Below are 11264 nucleotides of genomic sequence, written 5' to 3'. Positions count from 1 at the left end.
ACGGCGGCTTTTTATGAAATTACCTCCAGCTCTAAAGAGCGCGTTGATTAGGTAGATCAACATGCTTTGATAGTTTCAAAGCAACAAGATGCTCCCCCTTTGTCATCACTCCATAAGTGGAAAACTCCGAGATCCGGACTGAGGTGTAGACCATGATGGAAAAAGTAAGCAAGCTCCAAACTGGACTGAAAATGTGTCCTCCAGCTGGACACGGTGCTCTGTGGACTGAAGTACAACATCCTAACAAAACATCCTAACAACAGCTTCCAACCCCTACCCTCACCCACTAACACACAGAAAGAAATAAAATCAGTGATATTAATAATGAAAATAAGGTAAACATAAGAACTAATATTTACCTCTGGTGATAACGGCTGATTGAAACTACTTTCTGTCATTTATTTACTATGAAATCAGGCATGGTGTTTATGTAGGTGAAATAAGGAAGCTGGACCTCTGCACAGGACATCTAATCATCTATGAGTGTATATGTGATCTTTTCTAGTGGAATAAGCTGTTCATCGCTGAGATTCGGTGTTGCCTCCATGGTTGTGAAGCTAGAAGGATGTGAGGATCAGACAGGTGCATGACCAGGTCCAGGAACGAAGCACAGGCTGGACACTTCTGCTTTATATTCATGCGTTTCTGTGTTGTGATGGAGAAAAAGGCGATGGGTTGGTTTGTCAGACTGTAACATCATCTAGCGCAGATTCCCATTTCTCTTCTCAGCTATGAAGCTTGCTTTTGGAGCTCAAACTGTTAAAAGAACAAAGCCTTTTGAAATAAGATGATGTGTGTGTTTTCCTCATGGAGCAGACTCCCCAAATCACTGCAGTGATGTCGGGCCGTTCCTGGGAAGGACCTGCTCCTCAAACCATCAGCTTCCAGCACCTTCTGCCCTCTTTACTTCTCACGTTGTTTCCTCTCTTTTCTGAGAAATGAGTCCTTTCATCCATCGTCTGCACTGCAGTGTGTTTAAAAGCTGTTTTCATGTAAATTAGCTACTTTAGTGGACATCATCCAATGCACTGATACTCTCTGTAGACCAAATATGATTTATCATAAATACAAACGTGGTCATTTATTGTAATTAATAGGAAAAGATTACACAGCTTTTTTTTTATAGAACATATGTAATTTTGATATACTGAATTCAAGAATAGATAGAAATAAATGTGATAAATAAAAAATCTAAATGAGATTAATAAATAAAAACGCACCAGGAGTTAAAGATGGTATGTGAAAACATGTGGCACTGCTGGTTAATAACTCATGCATCAGGGGGTTTGAATGCTTCCAAAATGTCCTAATTTGAGGTATTTCCTCCAGTCCTGAAATATAACTCGGATGTAAACAGAACCGTGACCGTCTGCTGGTTTCTGTCTTCAGTACGGAGATCCAAACAAAATGAAAAATAAAGATACAGATGGATTAGTTCGGAGAGTTTAAGCCTTTAATTAAAGGAAATCCACATAAACTGAGAAAACAGTGTTATAATTGTAGTAACAACCAGAACAACAGCTTTGTCATGAGAGAGGCCGACCACAGACAGATTTTCTCTCATTCCACCCAACAGCAGTCTGGGAAGAACAAGTCAACCTGACAGACGTTTTTTCATCGATGCCAGACACAGACTCTCCGGGTTTGTTTAAGATAACTGATAAATCCTGACAATGAAGACAAAATTTAAATACAGTCTGCCCACATGCTACATGCTACATGCTACATGCTCAGCAGCCACCTGGGCTGTTACTGTTCACGTCAGTTCAAGTATTTATCAGTTCAGTATAATATATCAGTTTAATTTGTGTTTTCGTCTCATGAAGCCAGCTTTCCCGTCTGGTTGTGCACAGAAAGAGAGGCTGTGTGGAGAACATGAGTCCAGCAGCTCTGCATGAAGTGCTTCTGCATGAGGTGATGCAACAGGACAAAAAGCCTAACAAATCCAACCGTTTCTACGGAGCAGAGAGCAGAGCCAGGTGGAAAATTCCCACATCTAGTATGGTCTCAATTAAGGCCCTCTACTCCTCCATAAAATGAAAGAATCCTGGAATGACTCAGCACTTTTGAGGCAGCACTCCGGTGAGTTAGGGCTGGATAAGAACTAAATTCATTCAAGTCCAGTTTCACAGCAGAGCACTGAGTCTCCTGTCTGGATCACTGTTTAATGCTGTCTGGAGGTCTTGAGGTCACGGACCTGAACATCCATCACAAAAACTTTCCTACTGGTGGTCTGGAAAGAACTCACAAAACCAGTAAATAAACCGGAATCTCTTTAATCCCAGCAGGGTGATGGTGGCTGGTTGTTAGTACAGCTTCCTCGCCCGGGTTCGAAGACATTGCGTAACAAGTTCCGGGCTCGTGTCTTTGGACACTTTCAGGTATTATTATCAACAATGTGTGGTCAGTTCTCAGAGAGATTATTATTTCTAAAACAAGCTTTAATTCAGGATTAACTTTCTTTTAAGAGCAAAAAGAAAAAAGTTCCAAAAATCAAGCGCTGAGGAAACGTTCCAGTTTCACCAGCCAGAGATGTTTGGGTTTCCATGTTTACAGCTGATTCCTGAGAACAGGAAGACTTAACCTGCAACGCTGATCCGCTGTCCGTCCACTGGACATTTAACTGAACCTTGATTTACTGAGCACCTGAAGACGCCAAAGTCCCTGTTCCTGATGGACCAAGAAGAAGCCGTCAGACCTCCTCCCGTCCTCAGAGACGCTTGTTTTAAAGCCAAAAGCAGATAGAGATGTGGCTGCTGGTGTAAATGTTTCTGATCTTCATCTTCCTTTGGTCTGACTGAGAAGAAAGCAGAGCGATAACACAAGCATCACCACCATGTTGCACACGGACATTTAGATGGAGGTTTTTAGACTCAGATCCATGAAAACAGGCCTTTTTCATTCCCCTCTGGGAGACGGAGAACCTCCTGTTAAGATTTTTTCTGAGTCTGTGGCTCAGAGAAAAACATGGGGCACAGCACCATCCTGAGTACATCCTAAGAAACTGCTCTGAAACACAACCAGTAAAAGCCAGACAAGCACTTTTATCCTCCCTGGAACAGATACGCTTTCTCACAAAGTTTCCAGAAAGTTCAGAGAATAACAAACTTTTACATGAGGTGGCGAAGGAGTGGTGAGAAGTCCAGGCAGGGTGGACGTCCTTGTTGTGTGAAAGTCTCCTTTAGGTAAATGGAGTAAAAAATAAAAAACAAAAGAGACTTGTTTCTGTATTATTACGTCTTGATGGTTAAACAGAATCAGTATTTTGGTGTGTGACAGAAAGAAGATGAAGTGATCTCTTTATCCTGCTTCTAAAATGGAGCACCAATATATAGCATATATATATTTATATATATATATATATATGTGTGTGTGTTTGTGTGTGTGTGTATGTGTGTGTATGTGTTGTATTTACAGTATTATGTTTTAGACTTACTGTTCTGCTACTAAACTCATTTAAAATCTTTTTTTGTTAATATTTTTCCTGTTGATGCTCAACCACACGACACCAGGCCGCCCTGCATGTCTGAGACGTGTTCCTACTGCAACACACCTAATTCAGTTCAGTTAAATCAGTTTAATCAACTTCCTCATCAAGTTCTTTGCAGCCTGTAAACGAGCTGTTTATCCAGGGATAAACAGCGATTCAGTCCAGGTGTGTTGAAGCAGGGTTACCTGTAAAACATGCAGGGCGGGGGTCCTGAGGACCCGGACTGAGGACCGCTGCACCGCAGCACTCATTAAAAAATATTTTACCTGAAAAACAGTATTTACTGAGAAGAGAACAATAAATTTACAGTATGTTCTCCCCAAAGTTAACAATCACTCACAAAAATTTCCTGAAACTGAATTTACTTACTAACCAGTTAAAGTGAGGAAGTGGTGAAGGGTTACAGATACCTTGGAGTGCATGTTGACAATAAACTGGACTGGGTTAAAAACACTGCTGCACTTTACAAGAAGGACCAGAGCGTCTCTCTTTGTTGAGGCGGATAAGTTTAACATCTGCCAAACGCTGCTCAGGATGTTTAATGAGTGTGTGGTGGCCAGTGCTATCCTCTATGCTGCTGCATGCTGGGCAGCAGGCTGAGGGTTGGAGACACAAACACACTGATCCACAAAGCCAGTAACGTGGTGGGATGGAGCTGGACTCTCTGACGGTGGTGTCGGAGAGGAGAATGTCCATAATAAAGACAATACTGAACAATACCTCCCACCTGCTTCACAACCTGCTGATCAGCCACAGGAGTACGTTCAGAGAGAGACGGATACCACAGCGACTGTGCACACAGTTTCCTCCGGGATTAACAAAGTGTTCTGATTCTGAAAGACAAGAGCAAACGACAAATTTCTAAAGGAACCTGTAGTAACATCATGTAGCCACAGGTTACGTTCCAAAAATCCTACAAATATAGCACAAGCCAACAGCCTGCCCCATATTTATTATTAACAAAGGTTAATTATTATCTGATCTCATCTAAATACTGACAGTCCCAACATTCACTAACATTAAACGCCTCTAAGAAAAAGGATATTATTTTCATTTTGTTATGTAATTAAATAAATAGCAGGGCTAGGTAAAGCTAGGTTGTTCCCTGGAGGAAACATGCACCTCACGACACTGTTAGAAAGTGAAATCAAATCCCCGTTTGATCACAAAAAGCTCTTCAGGAATATCACTTTAATGGAAGATTCATCAAAGAAAACATTTAAAAGTGTGAACTGACAATTTTAAACTGAAACATCAGTTCGGTGTGAAAATGACAGTTTCAGAGAGCAGCGATTGTTCTGGTAGATGGAAGAAGGGTTTTTCTCAGCTGCTTCTGGAGTTAAACTTTGCAGCATCTGGAACACTAATGAGAAGAAAAAGTCATTTGAAGAGCTGCACGCAGGACTTCCATGTGTCTCTACAGTAATGCCAAAATATTTAAATATGTTTTCTGGAGAACTAAGCTGTTAACAAGCTACCTGTTTTCGTTTGTGTTCCTGCTTTGCAACAGGACCAAACACTTTGCCAGAGTCAGTGCAATCTGAGATTTTCTTGGGACCCTCTTTCCAAACTTTGTTATTTGCTGCTATCAGGGTTAATTCCCATAATTAACCTGCAAGCAAAAGAAAAATTTAGTCTCTTCTCCAAACAATGTTTCCCATCTGTCAAAGCTTGGTTCTGAATGCATCTTATACCCACAGAGAAGGCAGATCATTAAATCAGTCTTGTTTAAATCATTCAGGTTCATTCATTGAGGAAAAGTTTAGGGTGCCCAGTGACGCCAAGTTAATACGCACAAAAACTCTACTCACGCATTTCTATTGAATTAAGCATTTCATTTTTCATGAGGTGGTGTCAGTACGCATCCCTCCAGCTCCCTGGTGGACCAGCAGATGCACATGCCCCTCTAAATAATCGTGGGCCTTTCCATTGACCAGCTCCAGGACTCGGTCGTGCTTTTAGGTGCTTTTGTGTAACAATTTGGTCCTTGTAGATTTAGCTGATTAACACCAAGCTTAAAACAAAGATAACACGTTACAGTAGTCAACACCTATGCTCATTTGTTTCACTGGAGTTAAAAATCTTGCACTCGAGGAGATGTCAGAGCTGCTGTTCAGTTAGCTGAAACATGTAGAGAAGTGAGCAGTCAGTCTTTCCTCTAACACCTCACCTGGCCCAGAGTTTAACGAAAGTTAACATTATGCACATTCTAGCCCGGCTCCACTGAGCCGTTTCCCATTTGGTCTCTCAGGTCAGCTGATCACATCTTATGTAGTTGCATGTTATTACTTTTTTATTTGTATATTTATGTATATATTTATAAGACATTATTTATATCTTATGTTTGTAAATGATATTAATCTCAGACGTGGAGTGGCTGTGTGAATATACTTTCAAAATAAAGTTGGTATGGTAAGTACTATTTTTGACTGCTTATACCCAGTTTTACACACATACAGCCTTCTCAATGCTCGCTATGGCAGGTAGTTTACATGTCTGTATGACACTTCATAAGAACTTTGACAGCAGAGAAAGAACAAAAAATAAAGAGCAGTTTTTGTACAAACTTGATGTACAAACCTCTGAACAAACTCCAGCATGTTGCTGGCTGAGTCCGCCTGGTCCTGGAGATAGAAGCAGAAGTAGCAGGCAAGCAGAGAAGCTAATGCTTGCAGCTGGTTAACGGCTCAGCCCTCTGCTGTTGGCATCCATGTTTTCACTCTGCGACCAGGGTCTTCTGTCAAACACAGAGAGAAATTTCAACAGTCATGACAGACTAATGGCATAGCAGGATTTTTCACAAAAAGTAATTCAGATAATTACAGGTTAATTATGACTGGAGAGGTTTCATCTCTGAATCCAAAAAAGGGCTCTCAGTTCACACTGCGTTAGAAAAAAAGACGATGCTACAGACGGCCATTTTACCTGCCTGCACTCTGCATGTCTCACCTACCAACATTCACCATTACTTCACCAAAAACAAGGAAGCAAAGCTCAAAACTTCTGAGCAGCTTAAATCCTGTTTCAGAACTACATTTGGTTTCATCAGTTTCCAAGCGATATGTGCATTTTGCTCATGACTGTTGTATCCAAATTAACGGATTAACAAAGAAGAATCGACATTGGGCACAGAGATGACACAAATGTACCCAGGATGCAGTCATCCAACAAAATATCACCTGCTATTTAAGTTAATCTAGTTTACTCACACAAGGAAGCGGTTCTACGACGTCCAGCGCTGATGAGCAGCCCTGGAGACAGCTGAGCCAGACTTTTCCCGCCGAACACGCATCCAGAAACGGCTCTGTTAGCGAGACACAGTTATAACCGCAAATGTGGGAGAGACAGAAAAACAGCTTTGAGAAATCACCGTTTAACAGGTACAAATAGTTTGCTGTTAAAATAACTTTAAACAGTGATTAGCTCACCGGCTACATCATTAAGGAGCACATGGCGTCTGCGTCAGGTCGGTTAAGGCCAACCCCTAATTTCCACCGGGTGAGTGTGCGCCGTCAATGGTTTGGTCCACACCAGGCGTCGCGGTGCGAGTCAGAAGCATCTCAGAAGCACCTTGTTGCTCTCCGCTAAGCATATGACAACAACAATAAACAAACAAATAAACATCTGTTTGTATGACGCGCCATTAATGTCCCTAATTACGCACCTAAACTTGATGCATTTCTCCCTTTATTAAACGTAATTAACTGGGTATAAGGCTCCTCTTGATAATCTGATTCATTTTTTTATTTATTTACACCTGTACATGAACACACCAGAAAGTTTCCTACGGCTTTTACTGAAAGTTCATTAGGAGTTCTTAAATAATCAAATCAAGAAGACATATCACAAATGTGTCACAACAACAACTGAAGTACCAGATACACTCACAGAGAAAAAACAATGATCTCTTAGTGTATAAACCCACTGGACAACTCAGTGACTGTGTCAGCATGCAGAGGATGAGGAATGAGGAGGGATCAGTGATGAAGAGTGGTGAGTGAGGTCATGCAAATGTGACCTCGCCTCCATGGAGGCTGGAGAAAGACTAAGGCCACCCAGAGACCCGGGCCATCAGCAGCAACCACGCCACGGACTCACCCAGGGTGGCAGAGGAAGGTCCCAGTCTGAGCCCCTCGTGGTCACGGGGCAAAAGCGGGCCAAGATCGGCAGCTGTAGACCTTGCCAGGGACCGGCCATCCAGGGCGGCCTGAGCGAAGGGTCCAAGGCCCCAAGAGCCCAAAGGCACCCCTGCCTGGTTCCTCTCTGCAAACAGAAACTTGGAGAGGTTTGATCATTGGTCTTCACACATGCATTTGGGTTGTTATATAATATTTTTATCCAATCTATGAAAGATGACCCAAACCCAAATTTGTTTAATGTTGAATAAAAAGTTCTAGTTTAAGAAGGAAATGACTGGATTCCAGATTATGTAGAGTAGAATAATCTATGATGTTAATTAATCTACGCATGTTAGTAGAGGAATGTCTACCTTTAATAAAGCCTGTTTAGTCAGGATGTATTATTAGAGGGGTTATTTTTTCTATTCTTCTGGCCAAAGCTTTGCTAATTATTTTGAGATCTACATTTATTAATGAAATTGGACGGTAACTGGATGGAAGTGTCGGGTCTTTACCTGGTTTTAATAGTAGAGTAATATTGGCTAGGTTCATATTTGAAGGTATTTTTGTCAGGATTGTGTTTTACTTTTATGTAGTCATATTTTGTTTATTCACCTTGTGATTCAGAGATCCTACTGGGCATGGTGGTGGTGTTAATTGGAGATTCTCCTCACCTGGCGGCAATGGGAGATGCCATGCACCTGCTGCTGTTTGGCGTTACCAGCCTATTTAAAAGCCAGTGTGCAGTCTACTCGTCAACAGATCGTTGCCTTACCCTAGTGGTACAACTACGGCCATTAAGTGATTCACTGAGTTTTGTATACAATCTCACTCATAACAGTTTTGTCTTGTTTACCTACCTTACAGAGGAATGCTGTTTTCCAGTTTGAAGGACCAACCACAAGCTGTTCATTCTGGCCTGCTGCCCTGCCACCACCCCTGCCTCAGTAACTTTCAAGTACTCTGTAACTACTCAAAAATAAACTTGTTACCGCTTTTCAGCATCCACCATCTGCTCCTTCCTGGTTCCTGCCTGTCTTCCCACAAACCGTAACAATTTTTTGTTTTTCCTTTATTTCTAATATCATATTGTAGAAAGTGGGTGCCAGCGTTGTCCAGAATTCTTTGTAGAATTCTGCTGGATAACCATCTGGACCAGGACCACCTGGATGTGGACCCTCTGGACCAGGACCACCTGGACCATCTGGACCAGGACCACCTGGATGTGGACCCTCTGGACCAGGACCACCTGGACCATCTGGACCAGGACCACCTGGATGTGGACCATCTGGACCAGCACCATCTATCAATATTGTTATCTGTTGTAGTTAGTTGTGATGTATATAATGTTTTATAGAATTCTTTGAAAGTGTTATTTATCTTGTCAGGGTCGTGGCTGATGTTTCCTTCTGGATCTCTGACAGAGGAGAGGGTTGTTTTCTCCTTGTTTCTTTTTAACTGATTAGCCAGGAACCTTCCGGATTTGTTGCCATGTTCAAATTCTCCAAGCAAAGTCTTTGCACCAAGAATTGCGTCTTTTTATCTATTATTTCATTAAGTTCTGGCAAGTCGTTGTTTTCTAGATATAAGGACCATTCTCTTTTAAAGTAGCTGATAAACTCAGGATCTTTAGGTAATGACGCATTAAACCTCCAGTTTCTAGTTGCTGGTTTGTTGCTCTTACTTCTCAGAGTGAATGATACTGGTGCGTGATCACTAATGCTAATAGGATGGATTCTGATTTCTGACATGTCATTCATCAGCGAGCTGCTAGTTAAGAAATAATCTAATCTAGAATAGGAATGGTGGACTGAAGAGAAGAAGGTGTATTCTCTTAGTGTGGGATGGTGAGAGCGCCAAGCATCACACTCTGTTAGCACAATCTTAATGTCATCTCGGTCCTTACCCTCAGTGAACGCAAATTACTTGAAAATATTCTCGGCTTCAGCACCCATAGTGTAGATAAGGCAGCTCATCTGTACTGTCCACTTGTCTTAAGTTTCATGGTGACTATCGCTCAAACTGCTGTTTCCAGTCTGGCCAAAGACAGCTTTTATTTGCGGCTGAACAACGCAGAAACATGAACAGGCGGGTAGACTGCACAACAGACTGTAGCGCAGGCTGTAACTGCCAGTAGCCTACACCATTGGTCTGGTTGATTGTGTAGGATGTTGAGTATTTTGAAGTCGAATGAATGATCATTTATTTATTATGCAGTAGTATTAGCCAATATAAATACCATATATGCCATTTAAAAACATATATTTAAATGGATGAACAGTTAATAAATAAATACATAAAATATATATAGGGAAAACATTTATTTTAAAAATATATGCATTTCCTACATTAACCCATAAGAACCCAATGTGACATATTTGTCACGTAGCTTCTGAGACATTTTGCTTCAATTAATGGTATAAACTTTGCTCAAAATCCTGTTGAACACAATCTGATACTCGTTTTCTGTCCCCTAATAGATACGCAGAAGCAGAAAACCATATTATAATATTTTCTTTTATCACATGGTGATAAATGGTAGTTACATTTTGTTAAAGGGCAAAATAAAGACCTCATATTAAAAAAAAGGGACCTTTCTAAGCATTTTTTCATGGGTCGGGCCTTAATGGGTTGAAATGTTTGTAGAACTTTCTGTTCTTCTCCTGATCACTCTTAACTTCGAACAGTCTTGTTTTAGTTTGTTTTAGTTTTACATTAGCACTTTGAAAGACAGAGATACTTAGTGCTGCAAGGAGTAACGAGCTCAGTGAGGTTTAAATCGGATCTACTCCACAGATGAGAGAAACACTGATGAACCCAAGACAGTTGAGGGAAGAAGTAATGTTTTGTAGCTTGCAACTTTAAAAGCTCTCACTTTATTTAATTTATATTTTAAAAGTTCATAGTTGCACACTCTACACACAGAGATCTTCTTTAAGTGCCACTAATGCTATTGCCATGTGATTGATCACACAGTATTAACTAGGTTAATTAATTACACAATAGCTAAGTTGTGTGCATTTACCACTTTATTATATATTTCATATATATTATATCTTATATGGTAGAGATCCATGTAATCACAGCTTTATGTAGCCTAATTAGCAACACTTTATATCCAACAATGTTGAATAACAAAGAATGTATTAATTGCTAATAAAGCGTTTCAGCCTTTAAACTTGATTAATTTCTTTCTTGATCACTCCTTTACTTTAGACATTGGCACTAAACAAAACATACCACTGCTGTGGGGGTCCCACCCAGCTGGATTAGGGCTGTGGTAGTCATGGCCCTGAGAAGCTGTGGTGGGCGTCCCTTATTTCAATTTCTGAAAAGTGGCAACCCTAAGTATAGCATGATGTCACACACAGTTTCGCTATGTTGATCTCCAGCTTCATGTTTCCCAGCTGGTCCGGCTGAACGTTCATGCAAATCTCCACCTCCTTCCAAGACTGTTTTCTCAGCAGAGAGCTCACCGTGTGCGCCTTATTTTCACCGACCTTTCTACCTCGCAAGGCCTTGAGGTGAAAATAGAAAAGAATAGAATAAAATAGAATAGAATAGAAATACTTTATTAATCCCTTCGGAGAGTCCTCAGGGAAAATTATCACGTTTGATATTTTTTGCCTCACGAGGCAAAAAAATTCACCATCTGC

At 40.9% G+C, this 11264-nt stretch overlaps 1 long non-coding RNA gene across 1 annotated transcript; it reads right to left on the bottom strand.

The window, feature by feature from the left end:
- Window positions 1-4881: 4881 nt before the first annotated feature.
- LOC121653491 lies at window positions 4882-7067 on the bottom strand. Its single transcript, XR_006012796.1, has 4 exons — window positions 6919-7067; window positions 6700-6794; window positions 6071-6227; window positions 4882-5102 (listed from the first exon to the last, which is right to left on the bottom strand). It is a non-coding gene; the product is annotated as an uncharacterized LOC121653491 (long non-coding RNA).
- Window positions 7068-11264: the final 4197 nt, after the last annotated feature.

Source organism: Melanotaenia boesemani, chromosome 14 (assembly GCF_017639745.1).
Source record: "Melanotaenia boesemani isolate fMelBoe1 chromosome 14, fMelBoe1.pri, whole genome shotgun sequence".
Lineage (NCBI taxonomy): Eukaryota > Metazoa > Chordata > Actinopteri > Atheriniformes > Melanotaeniidae > Melanotaenia > Melanotaenia boesemani.
Note: the sequence above shows the minus strand (reverse complement) of the source record. Positions and strands in the feature narration are given on the sequence as shown.